Here is a 21,542-nt window from a genome sequence, read left to right on the forward strand (position 1 = left end):
CTTAGTCTTAATTCCTTTTATATTTGTTGTAATCCTCTCCTTTTTTAAATTTCTGAGTTTAGTCATTTTTCCTCTCCTTTTTAAAATTGCTTGCTCATGTTCTTTCAATATTATCAGTCTTGTCAAAAGACCAATTCTTGATTTATTAAAATTCCTCCATTTTTATTTTATTATTTTCTGTTCTGATCATTACCTCACTTTTACAGTTTCCTTTTGAATATTATACTGTATTCCTTCTCAATGGCCTTTCAGCATAAACTTAAGCCATTCAGGTTTTCTTTTTTTCTAGTGTAGACACTATTGGTTTGCCTTTAGCTTCATTTCATAGATTTCTATATGTAATATTAGTATTATCATTTTAAATATTCTATTGTTTTTAAGTCAGTCTTTAAATCATTTATTATTTATTTCAGCTCCTTTTATGTGTTGTGTTCCCCAAATAGACTTAATGGTCATTATCCCCTCCGTACTTCGCACATTCTATCTTACAGCCAAATTGGCCCAATTGGTATTCCCCACACAGGATATTCTGTATCCCAACTTCATGCCTTCACACAGGCTGTTCCCCATATCTGGATAGTGTTTCCTCTTCACCTCTATCTCTGTGAATCCCTACACTCCTTCAAAGCTCAGGTCAAATTCCCTTGCCTACAAGAAGTCTTTCCCTGTTATTTTGAGTCATACTAAGTGACGAAAATATTTATATTCTGATCCAGAGATCCCACTGCTAGGCATATACTCCAAGGAGGTCCCCAAAATGTAAATATTTTGCTATATAGAGAACTTTTCTTTCTATTAGCACTTTTTGTTTCTAGAAATAATATAGATGCTCATAAAGTGGGGAATGGCTAAGAAAGTTGTGGTATGTGAATATAATAGAATATTACTTTGCTCTAAGAATGATAGATATGATGAATACAGAGAATCATAGGAAGACATACGAACTGATAAGTGATGCAAGCAGAACCAGGAAAATAATTTACATAATAACAACAATGTTAATGGAAAACTATCAACAATTAATAGAAATGAAATCGTTCAAAACTATAATGACCAAATTTGGCCCCCAAGAAGAAATACGAGAAGGCATCTCTCCTCATTTACAGAGGTAAGAGACAATGGATGTGGAACATTGACTAACACAGACTTTTTTTGAAGTGTTGGTTAGATTTACAGAATTTATTTTTTTCTCCTTTCTTATAAGGAATGGCACTGGAGTGAGGGGGAAGGACAGGAAGAAATAGAGAAATTTAGGCAATTTTAAAGGAGCCCTTTGTGATTTGTGCCCCCCCATTCCATTGTATATACTTCATATTGGCTTACTTGTGACGACATTCTATCTTTCTTGCAAAATTTAACTTCGTTGAGGGAAGGAATTGTGTTTATCGTTGTGTCCCATGCTTAGCAGATTGTTTAGTATATAACAGGAGCTTAATAAATTTATATTGAATAAATATCATTACCGCTACATATGCTTTTTTAAACATTCTGGCATTGTGTGTTTCCTGTAAGCAGCGTGTTCCCAGATTTTGTTAAGACATTCTGTAACTTTATTTCAATAGAAAAATTCTGCCCATTAATAGCTAGTGTTTAACAGGATTGTCTTCTGACAATAATTTGGTATACTTTTGATGTAAATGTATCGGGGGTTGGGGGTGGGGTTGACATTTTGGATTTTATTTCCCTACAACTACTAAAATCAATGAACCAATCTGAATTGCTAACTTACAAATTACTGATTCTATATGATTCCCTAAGGTTTTACCCATATTTCACTTCTTTGGAGCTTTCTAACTACTTTCCTTCCCTCCTCCATTCTTTTGCTTTTGTTACTGCTTCTTGTTTATGTAAATACCTTTTTGTTTACCTTTCCATTATTCTATACATTCATAGTTTAAAAACTGAAATAATTAACCATAAAATTCAAGCAAATGAAACATATGTCCCCTAATTATCTAGACATAGCACACAAATTTTTTTTTGGTCTAAACTACATCAATCAGGAGTCAATGATGTACAGTACACATGCCAAAGGTGGTACACAGTTAATTTTCTTTAGCACACAAAAGGACTCTCCTCCACCCCACCCAAAACTGGTACTTTAGTACCAAGTAGCTTTGGTTCAGAATTCTCAGCAATGACTGGAGGAAGACAATAGTATGAAAATTGTCATCCCCACCTTTTTATTTTCTTCTCTCTCTCTCTCTCTCTCTCTCTCTCTCTCTCTCTCTCTCTCTCTCTCTCTCTCTCTCTCTCTTTCTCTCTCTCTCTCTTTGGTGGGGAGGAGATCTAGACATGATTTCTTTAGTTCAAAGAAGTCCTCGTATGGAAACTCCCTCCACTGATTTAGATAAGCGATTTTCCCACAACTTATAGTCTTAGACAGCTGCCTGGGTCCCTGCATGACTTGCCCATAGACAAAGAGCTAGTATACGTCAAGGGTAAAGCTTGAGCCCAGATCTTCCTGCCTCCAAAATTGGCGTTCTAGCCAATATCACAGCAATGTCATAAGACAGGATTTGTGTCCATTTTACAGATGAAGAAACTGAAGCTCCCAAGACTCAAATCCATGCCTTCTGAGTCCAGTCTCATGACTATTTCCTGATACCATGCTGCATTTATCAAACATCAAGAGCTACTCAAGATGGGGACATAGATTTCCATCAAATGTCAAAGATCATAAGAGAGAATTCTCCTGAGAAATTCTTATAAGGAAGCTACAACAAACATGCCTTTCTGTAAAGATGCCTGTGAGGAAACTGGGCCATATGAAGAATAGCAACCTCAATGGTTTATAAAGGACAGGTGAACAAAGACATAAGACTTTACTTTACCTTGCCCTATTCTGGCAAAAGGAGCAAGTGGTTGAGGACCATATACCCTGGTCATCTCTTTTCATCAGTCTACTGCCAAAGCACGCATTGTCCTCAAACAAAGATGATGCCAATGGACTTGCACATATCTTTCCATTCTTTCACCTAGTCTGCCTTATGATCAATGTCATGTATTCTCAAGACTTGATCAGAATTACAGAGGGTAGTTTACTCTGCGGTCTTGAAAGACAACAAAACTAATTAGGTCATATGTAGAGTAAAACTATGGATCTGATCTCATTAGCACAAGGTCCAAAGTGATTTAACTCAGTAGATCTCTGCTTCATTTTTCCACTCACTTTTGTGTGTGTAGACATCGTTTTGAAGTGAATGAGTCCACAAGTACCTCAGTCATCCTCCAGTTGTCCTCCAAAAGGGTCCTCCATAAAGAGAAGCCAGACATGGGACCCTGCTATCACTATTTCTGAAAACATGCTACAGTAGATAGAAAGTTAGCATGGCATAGTGCCTAGGGCATGGGGCCTGGAGTCAGGAAGACCTCAGTTCAAATCCAACTTCAGACAGTAGCTGTGCAGCCCTGCAGCACTTGATCTTTCTTGGTCTCATTACTTCACCCACAAAACGAGAAGAGTAGGACTAAGTACCCCTGCAGTTCTAAATCTAGTGTCCTATTTTATGTCCCTGTTGATCTCAGAAAGGTGACACATGCCTAAGGACATTGCCACATCCAAATCCACGTAAGCGATGGAATTAGCCATCTCTATGGTACCATCCCGGAGGCTTTCCGCAGCATTGGCAGGGGGCACCTGCTGGCCTTATTTTGTTAAGTCTTTTGTTTTTATCCTAAGCCGCAGATGCAGGAACGAGAAAGCTCAAGAGCCCCAAACCGATTTGACAACTTCCCAAGTTATGTGTATAGTCTGCTCACCCAAACTGTTGAAGCAGGAGGCCTCAGCTCCAAATCTCTAATGAACTCCTCCTTCTAGCTCCAGGTTTAATTAGTTTTCATTGCAATATTAATGATCCAAACAAACCATTTTAACTTTCCTGCTGCACAGCTGGAATCCTCTTATTTAGCATTCTGTCTTTATAAGGAAATCTTGCAAACATCCTCCTCCCCATTTGTCCCATCAATGGGGATTAAGAGCGCTGTCTTACTCTGCTTATGACTCTGGCCAGCCAATGTTCAATAGTGCTACTAATTTCAAAACAGGGAGCATTATATGCATCACAAACTGCCATACAGATAACATATAATCTAACTCCAGGATCTTAATTACAGTGACGAATATATGTGCCAACCCTAAGGTCTCCACAGAACTATTAAGCTACATGATCCAACATTATAGGAGAGGTTTAGAATTGGCCAAAGGTGCTATCATTACTTGACCCGGTCTTCTTGACCCATCATTCCCATCCAGAGCCCTAAATTCGTTTGTTCGGCAATGTTGTTGACACAGCCAAAGACAATGCAGTTTTCGTTCTTGACTGTGAAAAAGACTCAAATACAAGCTCATGTTTCAAACTTTATATTCAGGGAAAGATTGGATTGCCAAAGAGTGAAACTGAGCATTTTCCTCTTGTTCTCTGAGAAAAGCTAGACTTTTTTCAGTACAGGAAGAGAAGAAACAATATCCTGTGAAACTCTGAACAATGATTTGGCGCCATGGGAATCTAACCATCCGGCTTTGCATTGATGTTCATCTTTAATTCAACACTAGAGTACTGGGTAGTCTTGCACCATAGAGAGGCAGTGTGTAGTAGTGGAGAGGGTGCCATAGGCGAAGTCATTAAGATCCAGATTCAAACTTGTCTTTGATATTTTTTTTGTTTTTTTTGTTTTAATTTAAATTTATTTATTTGACATATTTAGTTTTCAGCATTGATTTTCACAAGAGTTTGAATTACAAATTTTCTCTCCATTTCTCCCCTCCCCCCCACTCCAAGATGGCATATATTCTGGTTGCCCTGTTCCCCAGTCAGCCCTCCCCTCTATCACCCCCCTCCCCTCTCATCCCCTTTTCCCTTCCTTTCTTGTAGGGCAAGATAAATTTCTACGCCCCATTGCCTGTGTATCTTATTTTTTAATTGCATGCAAAAACTTTTTTTTTTGTTTTTGAACATCTGATTTTAAACCTTTGAGTTCCAAATTCTCTCCCCTCTTCCCTTCCCACCCACCCTCCCTAAGAAGTCGAGCAATTCAACCTAGGCCACATGTGTATCATTATGTATAACCCTTCCACAATACTCATGTTGTGAAAGACTAACTACATTTTGCTCCTTCCCAACCCATCCCGCTTTATTGAATTTTCTCCCTTGACCCTGTCCCCTTTCCAAAGTGTTTGTTTTTGATTACCTCCACCCCCATCTGCCCTCCCCTCCATCATCCCCCCCCTTTTATTTTTTTTTATCTTCCTCCCTCTTCTTTCCTGTGGGGTAAGATACACAACTGAGCATGTATGGTATTCCCTCCTCAGGCCAAATCTGATGAGCGCAAGGTTCAATCATTCCCCCCTCACCTGCCCTCTCCCCTCCTCCCACAGAACTGCTTCCTCTTGCCACCTTTATGTGAGATAATCCACCCCATTCTATCTCTCCCTATCTCCCTCTCTCAGTATGTTGCTCTCTCATCCCTTAATTTCATTTTATTTCTTTTAGATATCTTCCCTTCATCTTCAACTCACCCTGTGTCTGCTCTCTCTCTTTTACATATATATATAATATAAACACACATATATATATACATACATACATACATACATATATACACATAGATATATACATACATACACATTCACTTATATATATATACATAAACATATTATATATATGCATATTCCATTCAGCTACCCTAATACTGAGGTCTCATGAATCATACACATCATCTTTCCATGTAGGAATGTAAACAAAACAGTTCAACTTTAGTAAGTCCCTTGCAATTTCCGTTTCTTGGTTACCTTTTCATGCTTCTCTTGATTCTTGTGTTTGAAAGTCAAATTTTCTATTCAGTTCTGGTCTTTTCACTGAGAAAGCTTGAAAGTCCTCTATTTTATTGAAAATCCATATTTTGCCTTGGAACATGATACTCAGTTTTGCTGGGTAGGTGATTCTAGGTTTTAACCTTAGCTCCATTGACCTCCGGAATATCGCATTCCAAGCCCTTCGATCTCTTAATGTAGAAGCTGCCAGATCCTGGGTTATTCTGATTGGGTTTCCACAATACTCAAATTGTTTCTTTCTGGATGCTTGCAGTATTTTCTCCTTGATCTGGGAGCTCTGGAATTTGGTGACAATATTCCTAGGAGATTTCTTTTTTGGATCTATTTGAGGAGGCGATCGATGGATTCTTTCAATTTCTATTTTGCCCCGTGGCTCTAGAATATCAGGGCAGTTCTCCTTCATAATTTCTTGAAAGATGATATCTAGGCTCTTTTTTTGATCATGGCTTTTAGGTAGTCCAATTATTTTTAAATTATCTCTCCTGGATCTATTTTCCAGGTCAGTGGTTTTTCCAAGGAGATATTTCACATTGTCTTCCATTTTTTCATTCCTTTGGTTCTGTTTTATAATATCCTGATTTCTCATAAAGTCACTAGCTTCCACTTGCTCCAATCTAGTTTTTAAAGTAGTATTTTCTTCAGTGGTCTTTTGGACCTCCTTTTCCATTTGGCTAATTCTGCCTTTCAAGGCATTCTTCTCCTCATTGGCTTTTTGGAGCTCTTTTGCCATTTGAGTTAGTCTATTTTTTAAGGTGTTGTTTTCTTCAGTGTATTTTTCAGTATTTTTTTGGGTCTCCTTTAGCAAGTCATTGACTTGTTTTTCATGGTTTTCTCGCAACCTTCTCATTTCTCTTCCCAATTTTTCCTCTACTTCTCTAACTTGCTTTTCCAAATCCTTTTTGAGCTCTTCCATGGCCTGGGACCAGTTCATGTTTTTCTTGGAGGTTTCTGCTGTAGGCTCTTTGACTTTATTAATTTCTTCTGTCTGTATGTTTTGGTCTTCTTTGTCAGCAAAGAAAGAATGCAGAGTCTGAGACTGAATCTGGGTGTGTTTTCGCTGCCTGGCCATAATCCCAGCCAACTAACTTGACCTTTGAGTTTTTCAGTGGGGTATGACTGCTTGTAGACTACAGAGTTCTATGTTCCACGTTTGGGGGGGAGGTGCCAGCTCTGCCACACCAGCACTGCTCCTTCCCCAAGAACCCCCAACCCGAACTGGGCTCAGATCTTCGGCAGTCTGTGCACCCCTGCTCTGATCCGCCACTTAATTCCTCCCACCAGGTGGGCCTGGAGCCGGAAGCAGCAGCAGCCGTAGCTGCCCCACCTCCGCTGCCCCCGGGGCTGGAAGCCAAACCGCGAACTCCTTCCACTCCCGCAGCTTTTCCCACTAACCTTCTCAGCAGTCTTTGGTGTTTGTGGGTTGAGAAGTCTCGTAACTGCCGCAGCTCACTGAATCAGGGCGCTAGGGCATGTTCTGCCCGGTTGCTGGTCTTGTTGGTCCACGCCGCTCAGGCTGAGCTCTGCTCCACTCCGTTCCCAGCTCCCAGCTCCGTTCGGGATAGACCTCACCCAGAGACCATCCAGGCTGTCCTGGGCTGGAGCCCTGCTTCCATCTGCTTTTCTGTGGGTTCTGCCGTTCTAGAATTGGTTCAGAGCCATTTTTTATAGGTTTTTGGAGGGGCTCGGCAGGGGGCCGCCATCTTGGCTCCGCCCCCCCTTGTCTTTGATATTTACTAGACCTATAATCCTGGACAACCCCTTTGCTTTCTATATACCTCAAGCGACTCCTTAGGAATTATCTAGGCAGGTAGGTGATATAGTGCATAGAGTACTAGACTTAGAATTAGGAAAACCTGAGTTCAAATCTTGACCCAAACTGTTCAATCCTGCCTAAGCAAATTATTTAACCACTCTCAGCCTCAGTTTCCCTGTCTTTAAAATGGGAATAAAGCAATATTTATTCAACAGGTTTGTTGTAAGGATGAAATGAGATAATATACTGAAATTTCTTTATAGATGTAATGCACTATATAAAGGGTAGCAATTGTAATCTAATAAGTCAGCTAGATGAAAGGAATTTACATATTCTGAGTTTCTTATCTGGACGAAAATCATAGATCCTTCTAGTATTTACATTTTGTACTATAATCCATCACAATTTTAGGTGCAGTGATAAGATGGTACCATTGTTGCAAGAGTAGAAGAACCTTAGACCTGAGTCAAATCAAGTCAGCAAGCATTTATTAAGCACCTACAATGTGCCAGGCACTGTGCTAAGCACTAGGGATACAAAGAAAGGCCAAAAAAATCCCAACTGTTAAGGAGTTTTCAGTCTAATGGAGACAACAATATGCAAACTATGTACAAAATTATGTATTTTGTTATTATTCAGTCACGTTTGATTCTTTGTGACCCCTTTTGGGATTTTCTTGGCAAAGATACTGGGGCAGTTTGCCATTTCCTTTTCCAGCTCATTTTATAGGTGAGGAAACTGAGGCATACAGGATTAGGTGACTTGCCCAGGGTCACCCAGCCAGTAAGTGTCTGAGGCCAGATTTGAACTCACAAAAATGAATCTTCTTGACTACAAACCTGGTGCTCTATCCTCTGTACTACCTAGCTGGATAAATAGGGGATAATCTCAAAGGAATTAAGGACTTCAAAAAGCTTCTTGCAGAAGGTGGGGCCTAAGATAAGACGAAAGCCAGAGAAATTGGGAGGTGAAGATGATCATGGAGAGTATTCCAGACCCGGGGTCAGGCAATAAAAAGGCCTGTCAGGAGATGGGTTCTTCTATGTGAGGAACAACAAGGAGGCCAGGCTCACAGCATCATAGAGTACCTAGAGGGTAGCAAGGTGTAACCCCGGGAAAGGCAGAAAGGGTCCAGGTTATAAAGGGCTTTATGAGACAAACAGAAGATTGGCTTACAACCATAAATGATCCTGGGATAACAGACTTTATGATCAAGTTCAGTTGTAAGGAAATGCACCAGCAGCTCTCAACATTAGGTAGAAAAAGAGTCAGAAGTTCCTAGAAAAGAGCTATGAAAAACTTCTTTTAAAGTTCAGCATTACTTATAATCATGTGAAAAATAATCTAAATCACTATTGATTAGATAAATTCAAATTAAAGCAACTCTGAGCTACCACCTCACACCTACCAGATTGGCTAATATGACAGAAAAGGAAAATGACAAATGCTGGAGGCAATGTGGGAAAACCAAGACACTAATGCACTGTTGGTTGAGTTGTGAGCTGATCGAACCATTCTGGAGAGCAATTTGGAGTGCATACCCTTTGATCCAGCAATAACACTAGTAGCTCTGTATCCCAAAGAGATCAAAGAAAAAAGAAAAAGACCTATATGTACAAAAATATTTATAACAGCTCTTCTTGTAGTGGCAAAGAATTGGAAATTGAGGGAATGCCCATTAGTTGAGGAATGGCTGAACAAGATATGGTATATGATCATGATTGGAATACTACTATGCTACAAGGAATGACAAAAACCTGAAACAGCTTACATGAACTGATGCAAAGTGAAGGGAGCAGAACCAGTAGAACATTGTACACAGTAATAGTCACATTGTGTGATGAATAACTTTGACAAACTTAGCTCTTCTCAGCAATGCAATGATCTAAGACAATTCTTAAGGATTTATGATTAAAAAAATGCTATCCACCTCCAGAGAAAGAACTGATGGAGTCTCAATGCAGATTGAAGAATAATTTCTTTTCACTTTATTTTTGTTACTTTTTTCTCACACAGCTAATATGGAAATATGTTTTGCATTATTTCATGTGTATAATTAATATCATATTTCTTGCCTTCACAGTGAGTGGGGAGGGGTGGGAGAGAGAAAACTCAGAACCCCCCAAAAATTTAAATGAATGTTAAAATAAATATTTTTTAAAGTTCAGCATTCTGGGGAATAATGTTTTGGTAGAGTCAAAAATTCTTATACAATATGAGTTATCATATGTACATGAAAGGGTGGGTGGGGTTTTTTAATCCCCCAAGAAGTAACTTAAATTGGAAGCTGTCTTCAATTACGAAGGGTCTCCTTTTTTTACATACTTGATCTACTGATCCATCAGTTTCTTCTGTCTCCTATATTGTAAGCCAAACCATTTAACCTTACTAACAGAACACCATCTATTGGTAAAGGAATGTAACTTCAATATTCTCTAGTCCAAAGAGGGAGAAGAGATATGGTGAGGGGTGGGAAAAGAGAATGGTCCATAATCCATCTTTTCACCTTATGCTCAGAATGACTTTTGTTAGGAAGGAGATCATGCTGTAATCCTATGAGAGAAAAACCTCCAGCAGGAAGTGACTAATGATAGATTTGCCCCTGTGTCTCCCTGCTTCCAGATTTTTTATTCCTTCATATGGTTCAGCTCAATTTGCTTTGTTCAGAAAACTGTGCCAGTCACTACTACTACCATGTGTAGTCTTTTGGGACTCTCCAATGTCCATTTCTAGCTTATCCCAGGTGTAAACAAACCACTTTACTCTCTAGTTTGACTAATAAAAGGTTGGAAATGTTCAAGAGAAATTTTATGAGTAAGAAATACTCCTACTTTTTCCTTCCTTCTCCCCTGCTAGAGGAGGACAAGGAGAAAGAAGTGGAGAAAAGGAAGAGAAGGAGGAGGAAGCAGAGGAGGAGGAGGAGGAGGAGAAGGAGGAAGAGGAGAAGGAGAAGAAGAAGAAGAAGAAGAAGAAGAAGAAGAAGAAGAAGAAGAAGAAGAAGAAGAAGAAGAAGAAGAAGAAGAAGAAGAAGAAGAAGAATAGACCACAAACTTCTTCTAACTTCATTCAAGTCTAACTAGTGGTCTGCTTGATTAGTACTGTTTGCTGTGTAGACAGCCCCTATCCATTTTCTTTACTTCAATTCTATCTGAGTAACTTGAGATGAAGTATCTGGAAATTGTGTCATATGAGACAGAGGTGAAAGAAGTAGAGATATTTCGCCTGAAAAGGAGAAGAGTTTAGGGCGGAGATTGTCCTCATAATAGCTGTTTTCAAATATTTGAATAGTCACAGCTGAAAATAAAGAGTAGCCTATCTGACAAGACAACCCAGGGCCTATATGAACACAGTTACAAAACACTTTTCACACAAATAAAGTCAGATCTAAATAAATGGAAAAACAGCAGTTGCTCATGGTTAGGCTGAGCTAATATAATAAAAATGACAATTTTACCTAAATTAATTTACTTATTCAGCGCCATACCAATCAACCTACCAAAAAATTATTTTACAGAGCTGGATAAAATCATAACAAAATTCATCTGGAAGAACAAGAAGTCCAGAATATCAAGGGAATTAATGAAAAGAAATGCCAGGGAAAAGGGCCTACCCATACCAGATATTAAACTGTATTGTAAAGCAACAGTCATCAAAACTACCTGGTACTGGCTAAGAAATAGAGTGGTGGATCAGTGGAATAGGTTAGATACAGAAGATGCAGTAGTCAACAACTATAGCGATCTACTCTTTGACAGACTCAAAGAGTCCAGCTTCTGGGTTAAGAATTCACTATATCATAAAAACTGCTGGGAAAACTGGAAAATAGTATGGCAGAAACTGGGCATAGCCAATATCTTACACCGTATACCAAAATAAAGTCAAAATAGGTTCATGATTTAGGAATAAAGGCTGATACTATAAGCAATTTGGGAGAGCAAGGAATAGTTTACCTGTCAGATTTATGGAAAAGGGAAGAATTAATGACCCAACAAGAGATAGAAAGTGTTACAAAATGCAGAATGGATAATTTTGATTATGTTAAATTGAGAAGTTTTTGTATAAACAAAGCCAATGCAACAGAGATTAGGAGGAAAGCAGAAAATTGGGAGAAAATCTTTACAACCAGGGTCTCTGATAAAGGCCTCATATCTAAAATATACAGGGAACTGAACCAGATTTATAGGAATACAAGTCATTTCCCAATTGAGAAATGGTCAAAGGATATGAAGGGGCAGTTTTCAGAGGAAGACATCATATATATCTATAGTCAAATGAAAAAATACTCTAAACTGATTAGAGAAATGCAAATCAAAACAACTCTTAGGCGCCGTATCTCTCCTGTCAGATTGGCCAACATGACAAAAGAGGAAAATGATAAATGCTGGAGAGGATGTGGGAAAATTGGAACATTGTTACATTGTTGGTAGAGTTGTGAACTGATCCAGCCATTCCTGAGAGCAATATGGAACTATGCCCAAAGGGCTATAAAAATGTGCCATATCCTTTGACCCAGCAATACCACTTCTAGGGCTATATTCCAAAGAGATCACACAAGTAGGAAAGGGACCTGTATGTACAAAAATATTTATAGCAGCTCTTTGTGTGGTGGCAAAGAATTGGAAATCAAAGGGATGCCCATCAATTGGGGAATAGCTAAACAAATTGTGATATATGAATATAATGGAATACTATTGTGCTATAAGAAATGAGGAGCAGACAGACTTCGTTACAACCTGAAATGACTTATATGAACTGATGCTGAGTGAGGGAAGCAGAACCAGGAGATCCATGATTACAGACACACAGTATCTGTAAGGACTAACTGATAGACTTTAGTCCTCTCATCAATGCAAGGTTCAAAGACAGCTCCAAAAGACTCATGATGGAAAAAGCTATGCACATCCAGAGAAAAAAATATGGAGTCTGAATGCAGATTGAGGCAAAGTTTTTGCTCTTTTTTTCCTTCTTTTTTTGTTTTTTTTTTCTTCTTTCTCAGGATTCATTCCATGGGTTATAATGCTTCTTTACAACTGACTATTATGTAAATAAGTTCAGTGTGAAGGTATATGTAGAACCTACATTGGATTACATGCCATCTTGGACAGGGGGAAAGGGGAGGAGAGGGAGGGAGAGAAAATTTGGAACGCAAAAACATGTAGAACTGAGTTTTATAAACTAAAAACAAAAAAAATTAAAAAGAAAAGAAAAGAAAGACTAAACCTGCTTAATTAAGAGGCCAGAGCTAAGAAAGAAGTCTCAAAATGGCACTGTTCATCACAATATTATGACTAACTTTCTAATGACAAGAGCTGTCCAATAATGGAATGGACTTCTTTAAGGAGAAGTTTCTCATCACTGGAAGGTCAAGCTGAAGATAAGATGTCCCTATATCACAGATGCTGCTGGGAAGACTCTGGATGGAGATGAGTCTAGATGATTGATTGCATATATCCTTTCAACTCTATGATTCTGTAGACTCCAGTTGCTGAGACTCAAGATCACAGAGACTTTGAAGAACTCCCTTGGGATGATAGAGAGTCCTTGAGTTAGACTTTGGGCATTCAAGGGTATTCCATTTGATATGAGATTCCAGTGGCCTGAAATAAGGGTGTTCCAACCATGTTTGGGGGCTTCAGGTAAGAGGTAGAGAGGTAAGAGCAAGACATCAGTGTTTAAGTATAGCAACCAACAAGTAAGAAAAGAAAGGATGAGTTCATGTCAGGAGTGAGCTAGAGCTAACACCAGGCCAAACTGACAGTTGTAGTAGGTGGTAAGATTGAAATCAAGTCAATAATTCCCTTTATATTTTTCAAAGTACAGTGCTGAGAAAATTTCCACTTAGACTTTAAATCTTTTCCCCTTTCTTTAGCAACTCCCCCTCAGGCAGGCTGGAAGTAGGATAGAAGAGGGGAGAAAAGGTATCCTTAGCTCTGAACTCCAAAACAGCCTTCTATGCCTTATTTGAATACTTACCCATATTTATTTTTTCCTTAATATTACTGATAAGTTACTTAGACACTCATAGTAATTTTTTCTAAGCCTATGAATTCACAGTTCAAGATCGAAAGATGGAAATCTAGCTCATGAGAGAAGAGAAATCCTTTGGTTTTCTCCAGCTGGAGACCTGAGTAAGAAGAGAGTATACACAACTTAGGTAATTCTCTGAAACTATTCCAGAGGGTATATTCCAGAGGGCATATAGATTGCCTTTGAACCTGATGAAAAAGATAGTAAGGAGATGAGCCAGTAGTTGAGAGAAGTGGTGTTTGGTGTGGAGATCCCTGAGTAGACCCTTTATCACAAAACCACGCTCCGCATTACTACAAATCTATAAATCATTGAAATTGAAAGAAATAATAAAATAAGTAATAAAGATCCCCGGGATAAACAAAAGCTATTTCTTTAGTTCCAGTAAGAATACTCTCAAATACACAAGCACAGACTGCACAAAAAAATAAACTTCATTAACTAATTTTGTAAAAATATGTTTTTTCTGTATGTAGTAAATGTGCTGAAATTTTATGATAAAGAATGAGCTTCTTCCAGTAGCGCCTAGAAATATTGTCCAATAACAGATATACATCTTGAGTGTTCAAGGAGTTTCCACGAGCATTAATACTTATGAAATATTAAAATGTCTAGAGGAAAGCCTCAAGTGTGGTGGGTAGAACCTCTATGGAGGATTTATGAGAGGGCATGGACCACAATTACACATGGAGAGGTTATTATTTGTACTATTAAAGGGAATATGCACCTTGATAAGATCACAGGTAATTCATTCACTTAATATTTATTGAACACATACTAAATTTAAAAAATTGAGAAAGTCAGATAATAATAATAATAATAACAATAATAATAATAACCACCTACATTTTTACAGAGCTTTAAGGTTCAGAAAGCAGTTTTCCCCCAATAGCCCTGTGAAGTAGATAGTGCACGTGGTCTCCTCGATAACATTTCATCTTCTGCCTTGATGTCTTTGCACAGGCTGCACACAACTCTCCCTGGAAGGCTTTCCTTCCTCATTTTTCCTCTTCTAATCCCCATGTTTCCTCGAGGCTCAGATCAAGTGCCACTATAAGAGGCCATTCCCAGTCACCCTCGTGAGAGGCAGTTTGGAGAAATAGGTGGAATGTTGGATATAAAGTCAAGAAGACCTAGGTTTATATCCTGCCTCGGACACATACTAGTTGTGTAACCCTGAGCAAATTGGTCAATAACTCCTTCCCTGCCATTGAGGTCATTGCCCAACCTGATATTCTAGAATTCTTCAATACTTGCTCATCTTGTAACACAAGTGGAATCCTTAGATTCCCTGATCCAGTTTGTCCAATGCTTTTTTTCTTTAGCTTTAATAGAGCTTGGCCTCTGACCTCTGGATTAGAAGTAGACACAGGAAATTTCTATCTGAATACTGTAGATGCTATAGGCACATATACTTTGCTTTAACTTGTTCCTCTATAAGAGTTAATCCTACATAGGTAGGTCAGTGTAGTGAGATGGAAAAGCTCCATATTTAGTGTTAGAAGACCTGGGTTTGAATCCTGACTCTGCATTTGTAACCTTGAGAAACATAGTCACTTCCCCACTATAGATCTTGCTTCCTTATCTGTTGGACTAAATGACCTCCAAGGTCTCCCACAGCTTGATAACCGATGGTCTTATATTGTTAGATAATTGGGAGAGACACTGGGGGAAGAGAGTCACAAAAAGGGTGAAATTGCTCAATAATCGCTTGTTTTTAAAGCACTGGGTCTCCCTATTTCATCCAGACTGGTAGTACAGTGGCTCCTCATAGACCAATCCCACTCTCATTACGAAATCAGTGAAAGAGCTTCAATGTGCTCAGTGTCCAACTTGGCTTGATTGGATCCTCCTTAGGCAGCCTGGTGGTCTCTCCTTCTCCTCCCACAGGACTTACCATATTGGTGACAAATTTAGTACAGACTCACAATTGACTTAGTCTACTGCAAGTAGGAACACCTGAGCTAAAGTGATTTACTGGCTTCAGGCTCCCAAATAAAAGAGATCACAGGCCTGTACCGCCATGTCTGGAAGCACTCCTTTAAAAAAAGTCTTAAAAGTCTGAATCATAACAGTGCCATGTTGCTCATGACACTTAGTGCTCAATATTATATTACGTCCTTAGCACGAAGGCTAAGGACACATGCACAGTACTGTTGCCTCTTCTTCCCCTCAGGGTCCATCAGGGAAGCAGTGTGGCAACTTCACCAGGTTATCCACAGACACCAATGAGTGAAACAAGGAAATATGGCTGCTTGCCTAAATCTTCTGAAGTGTAATAAATACAGAGGTTACTACAGAGTGTACTTCACCCTTTTCCCCAAAGAACTATAGAATCAGCTGCTAAGTGAATAAACATACCAAAAATTATTTAGGGGTATTCTTATCTCTAACTCTCACTCCCTACAATCATCGGTAATTTATCATAAATTTTAAGATACTTAGAGGACAGCTCCAAAAGACTTATGATGGAAAAAGCTACCCACATCCAGAGAAAGAATTATGGAGTCTGAATGCAGATCGAGGCAAACTATTTGCGCTGTCTCTCTTTTTTGTTTTTCTTTTTTGGTTTTTTCTTCTTTCTCATCATTCATTCCATTGGTTATAATTCTTCTTTACAACTTGACTATTGTGAAAATAAGTTTAATGTGAAGGTATTATGTAGAACCTATATTGGATTACATGCCGTCTTGGAGGGGGGAGCAGGGAAGAGAGGAAGGGGGAGAAATTTTGGAACTCAAAAACTTGTGGAACTGAGTGTTGTAAACTAAAAAAAAAAATTTTTAAAAAGATAATTAGAGGGGTGTAATTAAATGAACCATCAAGCAGGCATGGCAGCCCCCTGACCCTTTGTGAACTATGAGATACAGAAGCTGAGGTCTGCCAATTTCCAGGAAGCTAGTTGGGCCCAAGGCTGACTGGTAGTATGTACTCTCAAATATGGCAGAGCTAATCAGAATGAAGGGTCTAGATCCAAGTCTGGCTAAAAATTTTCATCCTTCCTTATTATTGAGTTTGATTGCTTCTGTAGCAAATGATTATCTATCATAATTGGTTAAATCTTGGCCACATATATGATGACAAGACCTTATTTTCCTACAGTGTAAAAAATTAATTTGTAAACAAGCAGAGTCAAATGTAGTAGACATTTTGAGTGAGAAATGTCTTTATTAGCTGCTCTTATTCCCTTATTTAATTTCAATTCTATAAATATTTGTAAAGCACTAACTATGTGGAAGGTACTATGCTCGTCACTGAGTTAAGAAAATAAAAAGGTGAAGAGGTGAGAAGCTCCATGCCCATGGAAGCTTACAGTCTAATACAGAGGAGTAGAAGACATATTCCTAAATAACTATAATGAAAAGAGAAAACAAAACATTCGCAGCTACTGAAGACCCAGAAAATACAGTTCTTGCCATCAAAGTCCTTGGCACTTCCAGATGGTTTTAGAAATGGATATGGTTTTATCAGTAGCTATTTATAGCCTAAGTACTAATTTTATAAATGAGGAAACTGAAACAAAAAGAATTAAGTGACTTGCCCAGGGTCACACAGATATGTACACACACACACACACACACACACACACACACACACTCACACAAACAGCTAGTAAGTCCAAGTAGTAAATCGCAGCAGTACACAGCAGTAAATCAGAGTCTAGATTTGAACTCAGGTCTTGACTCCAGGCCCAGTGTTCTATCCACTATGCCACCTAGCTGCCCTATAGCCTGGATTTCTATATGATATAAATAAGAGCTCAGTAATAATTTCAATGATAGAGGTAGTTTTCCTTCAGGAATCTTTATGTGGATGCTTTGAAAGAGCCTTGCTTTCTTTATGATTCGAAAAACTCTTGATCCCTGTGCCTAGCACACTGTTCTGCTCACAGTAGGAGTTTAAGAAATACAATGGTGAGATGACAGAATTTAGAGCTGGTGGTGATAGGACTGAAACACAGGTTTCTCCAAGTTCAGCACTCTTACTATTATGTTGCCACAGAAGAAAGGCACCGCATTATGAGAAGTCATCAGGATTGTTTCAATTCAGTTGGACATGGGGTTAAATATGTGCATTCCCTATTATAACTAAGAAGCAAAATAGAGGTTCTAAATTCATTTCAGGGAGGTAAGAAAACGTCAATCTGATTATCACAGGAATTAAGAGATCTGGATTCAAGTCCAGATCTAAAACATGTGACCTTAAGCAAGTCAAAACCTCTGTTAGCCTTTATTTTCACATCTATGAAATGCAAGACTTAGCTTAGGTTCATTCATTCAATAAATGTTTATTATGTCATTTCTATGTGTAATACACTATTCCAAACCCTGAGAGAGGCAGATATAGAAATAAATCTAGAGGCATGGCCCCAAACTCAAGTATTTGGCACTATTGTGTTGGAGATATGATACACATGGAGGTCGATATAAAAAAATTGGAATATAATAACTACACAAATGTATGAGAAGCTATGAGATCAGATGACAGAAAGACTACTTCCAGATGGAAAGATAATCTCTTAAGTCCTTTCCAATTCTAAATTTCAGTATTAAATTCTATGAGACTACAATTAACAGCTAAAGTCCAGTCCAATGTCTTAGAGAAAAATAAAAGCTGCTGTGTCCCATTTTAAATTGCAAAATAAAGAGATGAAACTTTTGAAGGATCATCAATTTAGTGCTAGAGGATTGCAAAAGTTATGTAGGCTAATCTCATCTGTAGAATGAGGAAACCAAATCTAAAAGACTTGCCCAGGATTACACAGGGATTAAGGGAAAGGAGAAGAGAGGAGAAGTGAGAAGAGGAGAGGAGAGGAGAGGAGAGGAGGGGAGGGGAGGGGAGAGGAGAGGAGAGGAGGGGAGGGGAGGGGAGGGGAGGGGAAGGGAAGGTGGAAAGATTTTGGCCTGTGTTTCTGTCTCTCCTATAGTTTATATATCCTTGAAGAAAGACAAATAGAATCCCTAATCCCAAATCCCAAAATGCTCTGCTGCTGCGCACTACCTAGAATTGTCTCCCAGCATGGTGGAGCGTCATGAGTCTCAAGTGTTAGAGCACTATTTCAGGCATTAAATGAGTATACCCAGAATGAAGTGGAGAAAAGGAGTGGGGGTGGGAGAGGAAAACAGGGCCACATGTTGGTAGCATATGTCATAACTGGAATGTAAGCATCTTTGTACTCATGAATGGTAGCTGACCTCAGTGCTTCCAGGGTACAAATGTCAGTGTCCATCAGGATGGTCTGCAGCTCTGTTGGCTCTTCAAGCCCATGGGAAAATATCTTGCATGCTCATCTCTGGTAAGGGTCTTAATGTCCTGAAGTATAGGGCAGTGGGAAGTAAAGCCATTTAAAAATGGCATTTATGGTTCTCTAAAGGTCTAACCTCGCAGGGCTGAGAAATATTTGTGGAAGGGCATGTGCCCATTGCTTACAAAGGCAAGATATTTTTGGAGTTCCTGTTTGGAGTAGTTCCCAGATACCCCCAAAAGAGTCCCCAGTATATCTAAAGCAATGACTTCCAATGAACTGTGTGGCAGAGATAAGTTCCTGAATCTGTCACACCAATAGGACAACCAGTCATGGAGGGCATTACACATGGTGAGTAAGCAAACAATCTTATCTACAAGCATTTCCAAAGGGCTTACTATATACCAGGCACTGCGTTAAGTGCTAGCAATGCAAAGCAAAAGCAAAAAGAATTCCTGCCCTCAAGTATCTTACATTCTAATATGAAGACAACAAGTAAAGAAATAAGTATAAATAAGCCAGGAACCCAGGCAAGCTGGGGTAGATCTCTTGAGCTAAGAAGTATAGAACAAAAGTACAAACAAAAAAAAAAATGTTTGTCCTAAGTATGGTCTCAGTATGATTAGCCTTTGGGCCTGGAGTAAAAAGAAGCAAGAGCTAGCAGGCTGCCTAAGAAGAGGCCCAGGTCAGAAATGGAGCTTGTCAAAGTTCTTTTGCCAAGTAATGAGATCAGACCTATTAGTAGTCCTTATACTTCCAGCTTGAGCAAAATAGGGAGACACTCTCAAAAGGGGGGGGAGGGTATATTCAAATACATAAAGAGTGGGTACAAGGTAACCTTAGAGGGAAAAAACAATAGAAGCTGGAGGGGACTTGAAAAGGTGTCCCATAGAAGGATAGCATTTGAGCTGAATCTTGAAGCAAGTCAGAGTTTCTGAGAGTCAGAGAAAAGAAGAGAGATTAAAAGCATGGGGGAAGCGAATGCAAAAGCACAGACAGAAAACTGAGCATAGCATGTAAACAGCAACAAATTGGACAATATGGCAGGGCCATCAAGAATACTGAAAGGAGTAAAAAGATAGGGAGGGGCTAGGTTATGAGTTTAGTTTTGATCTGATGGAATCTCTGGAGTTTACTGAGTTGGAGGAGAAGGGGGTGGGTGACAGGGTGAAATCTGTACTTTAGAAAAAACCCTGGGGCAACTAAGTGGCACAGTGAGTAGAGCACCAGCCCTGGAATCAGGAGGACCTGAGTTCAAATTTGGCCGCAGACACTAGCTGAGTGACCTTGGGCAAGTCACTTAACCCCAATTGCCTGGTCTTCCCCCCTGAAAAAAAAAACAATTCACAAAAATAAAGAAAAATCCTTCTGGCGGCTGAGTGGAGAATGAATTAGAATGGAGAGGGACTTAAGGCATAAAGATCGATTGAGAAGCTATTGCATTGGTATAGATATTCCAAGACCTCACTAGGAAGGATGCAAGTGACACCCAGTAGTGTTTCTGTTGTAACTTGAGACAACTGGACTGCCATTTGTATGGCAAATTGGGAGCTCATATATTGGAAACTGGTCATTGCTAGAGCAGGTAGAGAGTATAGAATTAATTGGGGAAATAAAACCAAAAGAAGAGGGAAAGAGGAAAGAAGTCATAAATGCTCATAGCAACTGACAGAGACTATGATGAAATTACGGAAATGCAGAATCCAGGAGAAAATAAGTTCCTTTAGGGCAGGGATTTTGCCTTTGTATCCCTAGTATATAGCACAGTCCCTCAAAACCTCCCCTCTCTACTCCCCACCTTAGTAAAACCAAGAAAGTAAACTTCCTCAAGCAGAGTTATTAACACACTAGTAACAAATGTGGGCTAGATGAGGGAGAAGAGGAGACCTGGGTTCGAGTCTCAGCTCTGGAACGCATTATCTGTATGGCCCTGGAGAAGCTAACTTACCTCTCTGGGTTTCGTTGTTGTCTCTTTACCTCACTTCCTCCTTTGTTTTTACTATTCCAATCGAGGACTCAGAGATGGGCCCTGGACACTATTCCCTTTCCATAAGCTCCATGTGGAGAAGAAGGTGCTGGGAAAGAATCAAATGGCATACCATTACAGGAATGCAGAAACTTTTCTCCTTGAACCTTCTTTGTGTTAAATAAACTAAATGGCCGTGGAAAGTTGATTACCTGTGTAATATAAATGCAAACAATTGAAATTGAGCTAGAAAATTTCCATAGGATCATAGATCCAGAACTGGAAGGGGCTTCAGAGACAATCTCATCCAAACCTGTCATTTCACAGGTGAGGAAACAGAACCAGGAATGTTAAGTGTTGCCCATTTTATATATAAGAAGATAGCAGATGTTGAATTTAAGTTGAATAAAGTCTCTTACTCCAGAGATAATGCCCTTTTCCACTAAACTACATTGCAGGGTGGGCGATATAGAGCTACAGATTTTCCTTTTAATTCCCTCAAGGAATATTTTATATCAACTTCTAGCCTATAATTAAGCAACCGGTCAGGGAACATTTCTTTGTTTGAGCTGTTTGAATATACACAACTTGGCAACATGAGAAAATTGCATATGTGCATTAGAGAAGATCTCTTATGCATGTGTCAGAGAGATCTTGATAAGACCATTTGATGATGCCATTCTTAAGAAAATCACATATGGTACTCCCTTACTGGGTA

At 39.1% G+C, this 21,542-nt stretch overlaps 1 protein-coding gene across 2 annotated transcripts in view; it reads right to left on the reverse strand.

Annotated features, from left to right (window-relative positions):
- The window catches only part of TMEM273 (transmembrane protein 273), a 187,737-nt gene that overhangs the window by 135,120 nt on the left and 31,075 nt on the right, over positions 1-21,542 (reverse strand). Inside the window, exon 2 of one of the 2 annotated variants that reach the window (XM_036735408.1) lies at positions 20,807-20,933. The exons of the other annotated variant lie outside the window; for it this stretch is intronic. The gene's annotated coding sequence lies outside the window, so the exon portion shown is untranslated. The remainder of the gene's footprint in view (positions 1-20,806; positions 20,934-21,542) is intronic. 2 annotated transcript variants of the gene reach the window in all.

Source organism: Trichosurus vulpecula, chromosome 8, assembly GCF_011100635.1.
Source record: "Trichosurus vulpecula isolate mTriVul1 chromosome 8, mTriVul1.pri, whole genome shotgun sequence".
In the NCBI taxonomy this organism is placed as follows: Eukaryota; Metazoa; Chordata; class Mammalia; order Diprotodontia; family Phalangeridae; genus Trichosurus; species Trichosurus vulpecula.